This window comes from Euphorbia lathyris, chromosome 1 (assembly GCF_963576675.1).
Source record: "Euphorbia lathyris chromosome 1, ddEupLath1.1, whole genome shotgun sequence".
Classification (NCBI taxonomy): Eukaryota; Viridiplantae; Streptophyta; class Magnoliopsida; order Malpighiales; family Euphorbiaceae; genus Euphorbia; species Euphorbia lathyris.
This window is the reverse complement of record NC_088910.1, coordinates 82,575,291-82,586,244: the sequence shown is the minus strand read 5'-3', so window position 1 is coordinate 82,586,244 and position 10,954 is coordinate 82,575,291. Positions and strand designations below refer to the sequence as shown.

At 36.1% G+C, this 10,954-nt stretch overlaps 1 non-coding gene across 1 annotated transcript; it reads left to right on the top strand.

The window, feature by feature from the left end:
* The first annotated feature begins 7,306 nt into the window (after positions 1 to 7,306).
* Positions 7,307 to 7,413, top strand: LOC136216006 (small nucleolar RNA R71). The gene has a single exon (XR_010683004.1). It is a non-coding gene; the product is annotated as a small nucleolar RNA R71 (small nucleolar RNA).
* The last annotated feature ends 3,541 nt before the right edge of the window (positions 7,414 to 10,954 follow it).

Below are 10,954 nucleotides of genomic sequence, written 5' to 3'. Positions count from 1 at the left end.
GTTCGAGGCGTTTTAAGGGTGTTTTAGGGTTTGGGAAGAAGAAGAAGAAGAAAAATGAATTGAGAAAAAGAGGAAAGCTTGAAGATGAGTGTGGGGGATGGAATGGTAGGTGTTTGATTTGAAAAGAGTATAGAAATGGGAATGAATAAATTGGGAAGAGTGAAAGTTGTTTTATGGGGAAGAGTTTGGAGTAAGGGATTGGGTAAAAAGAGAGGTGATGTGAGGTTTGTGTAAGAGGTAGGTTTATATAGGGGGTATTAGGTAGATGTAAAGATAGAATAGGAATAGGAATAGGCAAAAATTGTGTCAAAAATCGGAATCAAAAGGGCCTATAAATCGCGTGTCGCGATCGCGAATGGCAAAGCCGCGGTCGCGGCACGCGAATTTCAGAGAATTTTTCTCTCTGAATTCAGTCCGTTTTTGCTGCTCATACCGAGAATTATTAATTCTCGGTAGAGAATTGGTCAAAAATGGCTATAATGGTGCCTAATGACTTGGTTTGTGCAATTTTGTTGAGGAATTGGGTCCTGAACTTAATAAAAACTGTCCCTGTACTCAAAAACTAAAAATAAATGTCATTAATTGCAAGGAAAACCAAAGGTTTAACTTTATTAATTGGAATTAAATGGTGATAAATATAGAATTAATGAAACTTAAATGCTCATTTATGCATACAAGTTAAAAGAACCATGTTAAGTGCATATTAAGTGCATATAAATATATATTGAATACATGAAAGTAATCAATCGAATGAATTGAAAAATCCTAATGTATTAAACTTAATGAATTAAGTTTGTGAAACTGGATTATGTGTTTTAAATAAGAAATCTTTTTAGACTAATCTAAACATTTAATTATTGTCATTTAACCAATATTTGCAATTATTAGAAAATAAATGAACAAAGATGAAATTTATGAACAAAGTGAATTTATTAATTGAATCATATATACAAAATTAAAAACTAACAAATAAATTACAACAAAAATAAGAAAAATATATACAAATTAAAATGAAAAACCTAAACTACTCTACATATTCATCCCTATCAAGCGGGATTTCGGTGGCCCTATAATGATCGATTTTTAACTGCACGAAAGCTTGACGTTCTGGTGCAGAAAGAAAATGCGGGCCTGCACGAAAGACACGTTTGACGAGTCCTTCGAACTCTAAAAACTCATAGTCTATCGTCGGGAAGAATTCATCATCACTCCAAGGAACATCAATGGTACCCTTGGTACCTAGAATTATTCCACAGATTATATTACCGAATCGAATCTTTTTATCCTTGGATCGAGAAGCGGCGATAAGACCCTCCATCAGAATCTTTGAAGAATCCACTGCATTTCCCTAGAATATATCTCCAAGAACATAAAGATTTGTGTCACGGACCACACTACTAAATGTGCGACCGAATAAACTGTGACACAAAAATTTGTGCAAATACATCATGGAATTGGAGTGAAAGGAATGATTATTGGCGAGTCTAGGATTGAAACGCCAAAAACCGGTAAGCATTCTCCAAATATCCGTGGACGTCATGTCTTTTCCAGGATGACGTTTGATGGTATCCTTCAGAGGAAAACCAAACCAAGCATGCAACTCGGGATAGCCGAAAGTGAAGATTTCGCCATCTCGACGAAAACGGAGATGTACCCGTCGTTTATTGACAAAACGAACGGTACAAAAGAATTCGAGAATCCAATCGCCAATGATTGGAAATCGCATTTTGGCAAATTTTGTCCACTCTAAACGTTCCAAATAGCGACTCATGTCATCGCTAATGCCAAGTTGAGTGTTCAGAAAGTCATCCATATACAACATTCCAGTGAAGAATTTGTAACAGAGCCTCCAGTAACGCCTACCTTCGTCGTGATTGAAGATAGGAAAAGGCGCCCCATACCGTTTGGATAAGTCTGGGCGTTTGGTGTTTGAAACAGTATTGTGCTTAGAGGTTTTGTGTTTAGTAGGCATGGTGTAGAAATAAAGAAACAAGGTTTCTGTTACTTAGTGAAAAATGGTGTTTGAAGAAAATCAGAAATTTGATCTGACAAAGATGAAAAAGATCTGTAACAGAACCAAGATCCTTATGGATGAATTTATAAGATCGTAGGACGAAATGAGGTGTTGTTTTGATGCGAAAAGGCATAAAATGACACCCTTCGGAATTGAAGAAACTTAAGTTTTCGTTTATGAAAGGGTTTGTTTGCAGGTTGAAGATGAATCAGGCCTGATAGTGCAGGAATAACGCGTGTCGCGATCGAGAATTCCAAATTCTCGGTCGCGACACGCTGATTTCTTTGCGGAAATCAGGCGTCGTAACCCATTTTCTGATTCACGGTAGAGAATTAATTATTCTCGGTAAGTTCAGAAAAAACCTAATCTATTTGGACAACTCTGAAAAAGAGGATTCTCGGTTGAGAATTCCAAATTCTCAGCAGAGAATTGCCTGAAACTTTAATTTCGGTCTAATTTTCTAAAATCAAATCTAAAACCATGAAGTGAACATATTTTATGCATTTAAATCATAACATTAAGTCATCTAAGCATAAAAATGGCATTTGAAAAAAATAAAATAAAATAAAATTTAATAAAAATGAACAAAAATATAAAAAGAAATAAAACTAAATAAACTGTGTAATAAAATAAAAACTAAATAAAAACTAAATGTTTTACACGTCAGATAATCTTGTTACGAACTCAATTCCTATTTGTGAAATATTCTCGTAATAGATTTTACATCGATTACCATTAACTTTGAAACGAACTCTGTTAGGACCTTCCAGTTCTAAAGAACCATAATCGAATGTTTTGACGACTAAATACGGTTCTATCCATCTGGACTTAAGTTTTCTTGGAAATAAACGAAGTCGTGAATTAAATAACAGCACTTTATCCCCAACATTAAAGTGTTTGACTTTAATTTTGGCATCGTGCCATTTTTTAATTTTTTCTTTATAAATCTTTGCATTTTCATAAGATAGATGGCGTAACTCATCTAACTCATTTAAATCGAGCAAACGTTTCTTACCTGCTTGTCGTAAATCAAAGTTAAGTTCCCTAATAGCCCAATAGGCTTTATGTTCTAATTCGACTGGCAGATGACATGCCTTCCCATACACTAAGCGGTATGGAGTCATTCCTATTGGTGGTTTGAATGCAATACGGTATGCCCATAACGCATTATTTAGTTTACAAGACCAATCTTTTCTTGAAGATGAAACTGTTTTCTCTAGAATCCATTTGAGTTCTCTATTTGATATCTCCGCCTGACCATTTGACTGAGGATGGTATGGCGTAGACACGCGGTGGCGTACTCCATATTTTTTCATAAGCGTTGCAAAACTTCTGTTTATAAAATGGGTACCGCCATCATTAACAATGACTTTAGGACAACCAAATCTACAAAATATATCGTTAAGAAAATTAATGACTACTTTAGAATCGTTCATCGGGGTTGCAATTGCTTCAACCCACTTTGAAACATAATCAACGACAACTAATATGTAAGTTTTACCAAAAGAAGGGGGAAAAGGTCCCATGAAATCTATTCCCCACATATCGAAGACTTCAACTTCTAATATGGTTGTGAGGGGCATCTCATCTTTCCTTCCTAGATTTCCTGTTCTTTGGCACTTATCACAACGAGTAATAAACGAACGGACGTCTTTAAACATCGTAGGCCAAAAGAAACCACATTCAAATATTCTAGCTACTGTCTTGCTAACTCCATTATGTCCTCCATAAGAGCTAGAATGGCATTCCGACATTATGGATTCATATTCATTTTCACCAATGCATCTCCTAATTATCCCATCATCACAAGTCTTGAACAAAAAAGGATCTTCCCAAAAATACTGTTTAATGTCAAAGAAAAATTTCTTCTTTTGTTGGAAAGTTAATCCTTCCGGAATAATGTTGGCTGCAAGATAATTTGCAATATCCGCATACCATGGTGACATGACACTTTTCATTTGATAGAGATGTTCATCAGGGAAATCATCTCGTATACTGATAGTTTCACCTATAGGACCATTTTCATCTTCAAGTCTCGATAGATGATCGGCGACAAGGTTTTCTACTCCCTTTTTGTCTTTTATTTCTATATCAAATTCTTGTAACAATAAAACCCATCTAATGAGACGTGGTTTTGCATCCTTTTTAGCAAATAGATATCTTAATGCTGCATGATCAGTATAAATAATAACTTTCGAACCTAACAAGTATGACCTAAACTTATCATATGCAAAAACTACAGCTAACATTTCTTTCTCAGTTGTGGTGTAGTTTAATTGTGCACCGGACAGTGTGTGACTTGCATAATAAATGACATGAAGTTTCTTATCCTTCCTTTGACCTAAAACACATCCGACAGCTAAATCACTTGCATCACACATAATTTCAAAGGGTAAATCCCAATCAGGTTTAGCAATAATAGGTGCACTGACTAAAGCTGTTTTCAATGTTTCGAAAGCTTTAACGCAATCTTCATTAAAATCAAAGGTTGAATCTTTCATGAGTAGATTAGTGAGTGGTTTGGAAATTACAGAAAAATTCTTGATAAATCTTCTGTAAAAACCGGCATGTCCTAAAAATGATCTTACTCCCTTAACAGTAGTTGGAGGGGGTAATTTTTCTATTACTGAAGTTTTTGCTCTATCCACTTCTAATCCTTTTTCAGATATTTTGTGACCTAAAACAATTCCTTCGTCAACCATGAAATGACATTTTTCCCAGTTTAATACCAAATTTGTTTCTTCACACCTAGACAAAACTTTATCCAAGTTTTTTAGGCACGAATCAAAAGAATCTCCATAAACTGAAAAATCATCCATAAAAACTTCCATGATATCTTCAATGAAATCATTAAAAATCGCAGTCATACAACGTTGAAATGTTGCAGGTGCGTTACATAGACCAAAGGGCATTCTCCTATATGCAAATGGTCCGTAAGGATATGTGAAGGTCGTTTTATCTTGGTCATCCGGGTAAATATATATTTGAAAGAATCCGGAGTAACCGTCTAGAAAACAGTAGAAAGCATGACCAGCTATCCTTTCGATCATTTGATCAATGAAAGGTAGAGGAAAATGATCTTTCCTAGTTGCTTTATTTAGGTTCCTATAGTCTATACAAACCCTCCAACCAGTGGTGGTTCGTGTAGGTATTATTCGCCTTCTTCATTCCTTACAACTGTTATTCCTCCCTTTTTTGGTACACAATAGATTGGACTAACCCATTCACTATCCGAAATAGGGTAGATGATTCCATTATCCAGAAGTTTAGTAATCTCATTTTTTACTACTTCCTTCATATTCGGATTTAGGCGTCTTTGCCTATCCGCTTTAGGTGGCTTATCTTCTTCTAAGTGAATTCTATGCATTACAATACTCGGATTAATACCTTTTAAGTCTGAAATTTGCCAACCCATACTTTCTATCCTATTTCTAACAACTTCTTTCAATTTCTCTTCTTGAACCTGTGTTAACTTGCTAGAGATAATTATAGGTAGAGAATCGCCTTCGCCTAAGAAAGCGTACCTCAAATTACTTGGTAATTCTTTAAGTTCTAATTTAGGTGGAACTATAATCGAAGGCGGAACTGGTCCATCTTCTCGAATCAAAGGTTCTGGGTCCTTATCTTCTAGTTCCTCACTCATTATAGGTTCTATTATTTCTTCTTTTTGAACAATGTCATTGACACATTCTTCAATCAAATCAAGTTTCATACAAGCGAAATCTTCCATAGGATATTTCATCGCTTGGTTCATATCAAACTCAATCTTATCATCTCCTATTCGTAAAACTACTTTCCCTTCCGACACATCAACTAGAGCACGTCCCGTGTTCATGAACGGTCTACCAAAGATTAGCGGACAATTAACGTCATAAGCAAAATCTAAAATAACGAAATCGGTAGGAAAAATAAATTTGTCAACTTTAACTAAAACATCCTCAATTATACCGTATGGTCTTTTAGTGGTTTGATCCGCTAATTGCAAAATCATATTGGTACGTTTGATATCTTCTTCTAAGCCTAACTTATTAAAAATAGATAATGGCATCAAGTTAATGCTTGCTCCTAAATCATAGAGACAACTGGGAAATTCAATATCTCCCAATTTACACGGAATGGTAAAACATTCGGGATCTTTGAGTTTTGTGGGCAAATTACTGGACACAATTGAACTGCAATCTTCAGTTAGTGAAATGGATGAAATTCCTTCCCAACTGATTTTCTTTGAAATTAAATCTTTGAGGAATTTACCATAATTGGGAATTTGCGTAATCGCATCCATAAACGTCAAATTAATATGCAAATTTTTAAGTTTGTCTAAAAATGTTAAAAGTTGTTTGTCATAGTCCTTATTACGGACTTTGTGTGGAAAAAGTGGTTTGGGTACAAAAGGTTTTGTACTAGAGTCAATTGGTGCATCTTTTTGATTTAATATATCTTCTTTGGACTTTGGTAAATCAGTTCTAGGTAAAGTCGAATTTCCGGGCATTTCCGGACCTAAGTAATTTTTCCCTGAACGAAGAGTGATAGCCTTAACATGCTCTTTCGGATTTTCTTCCGTATGGCTTGGAAGACTTCCCTCCTTGCGGGATGGAATTGATTTAGCGAGTTGTCCGATTTGAACCTCCAAATTATGGATGCTAGATGATTGGTTTTTAATAAGCTGATCGAATTTATTTTCGATCCGTTTAAAACCATCGTCGTGATTACTTATTTTTCCGCTCATAGCATCAATAAATTTGTCGATTTTAGAAGATAAAGTGCTAATCGTATCTCTTGATTGATTTTGATAATTAGTGGTACGATTTTGATTAGCATTAGCATTAATTATCTCTCCAGTTAAAGTTAGGATGATTTCTCCATCCAGGATTATATGTATTGGAGTAAGGGTTATTAGGTTGGTTTTGCCCTTGGACAAAGTTTACTTGTTCAATTTTGCTCATACCTTCGTAATCCACATCCGTTTGGATTGGCTTACCATTAGGATCACACGGTGCCATAAACCTATCAATTTTGTGCGATAAAGCAGAAAACTGGGCTTGCAACATCGCAACTGGATCAAGATTCACTATACCTTTAACTGATGACGTAGTTGAGGACGATGGTTTCGCTATTGGTACGTGTCCACGTTTCGCGGGCCACATACTGCTGTTAATTGCCATTTCCTCCAAAAGTTCTCTTGCTTGGGCAGATGTTTTCTTCATGAATAACCCTCCAGACATAGCGTCCAATGAACCTCTAGTTGTAGGATTTAGCCCATTATAAAATGTTCGCATTAAAAGTTCAGCGGGCAATTGGTGGTGCGGGCATAAACGTTGAAGTTCTTTAAAACGTTCCCAAGCCTCATAAAGAGTTTCATTATCATTTTGAGAAAAAGATGTTAACTCTTTAATGACTCTTGCAGTTTTTGCTAAAGGAAATTTTTTTGATAAAAATGCTTGGGCTAATTGCTCCCAAGTCTCAAATGTTGCGGCTGGCATAGAAGTCAACCATTCTTTGGCTCGATCCTTCAAGGTAAAAGGAAAAAGGCGAAGATTGATTGCTTCTGCAGTCACATTTGGTATTTTAAAAGTGTCACAAATTTCTAAGAAATTTGTCAAATGGGTGTTAGGATTTTCGTTAGGTAACCCGTAAAATGTTACGTTATTTTGTAACATATTAAGCAAAGCTGGCTTAATCTCAAATTGATTTGAATTAATTTGGGGTCTAACTATACTGTTTGTTACACCGACCACTCCTGGCCTAGCGTAATCCATAAGTGTGGCCATAACTTCTGGCTCGGTAATTCTAGTTTTTATTGGAGTTTTGTTTTTGTTTTTCTTTTCTTTCTTGTTCTTTTTAAGAGTTCTTTCAATTTCTGGGTCAATAGGATCTGGTGACGTGCCTGAACTTCGAGAACTGCGCATGAACCTGAAATTTCGCACGAACCGAAACTACCTACAAAACAGAATTTGAAAAATAAATATGTTAGTAACTAAAAATAAATAAAATATAAAAGTTTGAATAAGTATGAATAAACCTAGATTCGAAATAAAATACACAATTCTAAATTTTTGTCAAAAATTTTGGCGTTCCCCGGCAACGGCGCCAAAAACTTGTTGAGCGATTTCCGCAAGTGCACGGTATACGCTTGTAGTAATAAAAGATATCGATCCCACAGGGAACGTTTTTTAACAAAAACTTATTTTGAATCGGTTAAACTTACTTATAAGATTAATAGTAAGGAAAATCATTTAATCGGTTTTGGTTTTGAAATTGCTAGAATGAGAATTAGATTAGAGTATGAAAATGTTAGAAAATATTCTGATTTAAGAATGAATTTGCAAGACAGGAACGCTTAGTACTTTTTAGAAAAGTAAACAAATGTATTTGTTTGCATTAAGCAAAGAAAACAACTTTAAACTTTGTATGAATTATAAAGATGAAATAAATGACGGAACCTCTAATTTTTAGGCTTTGAACGCAACAATCCTCCTAACTGGTTTAGATTGCTTCCTTAACCAAATTAAAACTCTACCGAGATAATAATTTGTCTAAGTGTTCAACAAAGTTTCCTTGTAAAGATTTTGAATTAAACTACGTTTTAATGAAAACACCAGCATCAATCCACTTCGGATCCTTTACCAAAGTGCTGCATAAAAATTTATCGAATAGAATAGACTTTATTAGATGAAATATAAATTGATACAAGTTTACAGAGAACATGGAGCATGGAAACATTCGACGACTTGCAAGTGAACGGGTTGTCAATCATTTCCTTGGGTTTCGTTAGAGTTTGTCAGGCTCAGGGGCGGATCCTCTACTCAATCTTCTCGTTGAATCTTCGTAATAGAGACGGGGTCTGTCTACTACCAAAATGAAAACTAAATTGGAACAATGTCTAAACGCTACTGATTTTGTTATTATCTAATAAACAATGTGTGTACATCATATTGTTTTGAACAGAAATGAAATCTAAATTCTGAATCACTTGACTCGGAATTTCTGCATAAATTCTATACTAATCTCTTTCTTCTACATATCTTCAACTCTCCATCAACTCTTTATTTATAGATGTTGAAGAGTCTTGATTGAAGTGTCGTGTCCGTTGTGAAGGATCGTATCCGTTGTGAAAGAACGTCTTTATCCACCCGAACGAACGTGTTTCGTCGAAAACGAAAGTGTGCAATTTGGCTTCTATAGATTTCTGCTCTTACCGAGAATATTTAATTCTCGGCCGAGAATGGGGGAGCATCAATTTGGTCTTCGAACGAAATCAAGGAGAAGCTGAAGGGAGCGTGTCGCGACCGAGAATTGGGGGGGCCGCGGTCGCGGCACGGAACTTTTCCGCGTCTTTGGCTTTCGTTCTCGTCCTCGATTTGGCGTTATTAATTTTCGTCGTCTTCGACTCCTTTTGTAGGGTTTTTCTTCTATTTTTGATCCTTTTTCACTCCTATTTGGATGTTGTTGAAACACCTTTCCACATAATTTTGATTTGACAAAATTGTTTAAGTATAATTGAAATACATATTCTAAACACACTAAGTTTAAATGCTTTGATTTATTCTACTAATGTGTTTGTTCAATGTTGAGTTAAATTGTTTATAAGACACAAGAATTAAAAGGCCCAAGCCCAATACAAGTGTCAAAGCCCAAGTCAAACAACTCAGTACAAGTCGGCCCGCGTTTGTCAAAACGTTATCATTTTGGACAAAACACAACTCAGTGAAAGAAGGATTTAGAAGACCTTCGGGAACAACTTCAAGATGAAGCTGCTGAGTAGACTCGACAAACGTACAAGACAACAGCTGGCTAAGGAAAACTTCCAAACAAAGTATTTCCTCTTTGGGTAAAGATCAGACGACACAGTATGTTGTCCAGTTGACTTTACCATAAAAGGAGAGACAGTCTGATGAGCTGACCGAAAACAGAAGATACACAAATCTGATTGGCCAAGAGCTCTGAGCAAGTCAGGATGACAACGACAGGAAGCCGTTTCCCTCCAACGGTTATTTCGAAATTCGAAATGACCGATGCCCAGACGTCTCTATAAATAGAGTGCCATTAGAAGCTTTCAACTTACAGAACTTGATCAAGCCATTACGCTGACCAAATCTCTACGCAAAGTTCTGCAAGCAAAAAGCAAAGCAATCTTACACTACATTCAATATCTTTTGTGTAAAAGTCTAGAGTGATTATTTAATCATCTAAGGTGTCTTAGCAAATCATTGTTTAGGACAAACACTTATCATTTCTAGAGATTAGAAAAGAGAGGCAGAGTACTCGGTTATAGTACTCAGCAAGAGATTAGGATTGAGTAGAGGTATAGAGGAAGGTACTCTTGTTATACTCAGTTGCTAAGATTGTAAAAGGTTTGAGGCTCTACCTTTAAAGAGCTCAGTAGAGGATTTGAAATCTCAGAACGTGTTCCGGGGACAGGACGTAGGCTTAGAAGAAGCCGAACCTGGATAAATCTGCTGAGTAACGTATTTCTTACCTTAAACTCCTTATATATATTTCTTGCTTAAATAACCAAAACTGACCAAGTAAAAAGGTCAAGCTGAGTTGTGCGCATCGAACATCTGAGCTCAGGAATAGACTTTAAGTGCTATCTCCTGACTCAAGTCAAGAAACTGACCTAGTCACCAGTTGACTAAGCCAGTATCTTGCTGATCACTCAGCGCCGCTGTTAAAACCTTTTCTCTTAAGAAAAGAAGTTTGCCCAAAGTTAAGAAAAAGTTTAAATAGTTCCTAACCCCCCCTTGGAACTATACTTGCACTGTTATAAGGGACCAACAAGTGGTATTAGAGCCTAAAAGCTCTCTGTAAAAGGTCTAACAACCTTAAGCTGATCTCTACCATGGGCGAAAACAGTACTCGGTTTCTCCCAGGAAACCAAACAACTCAGATACTGCCTGAGGGGCTGTCCATCACTCGGCCTCCCCTATTCTTCGGGTCTAA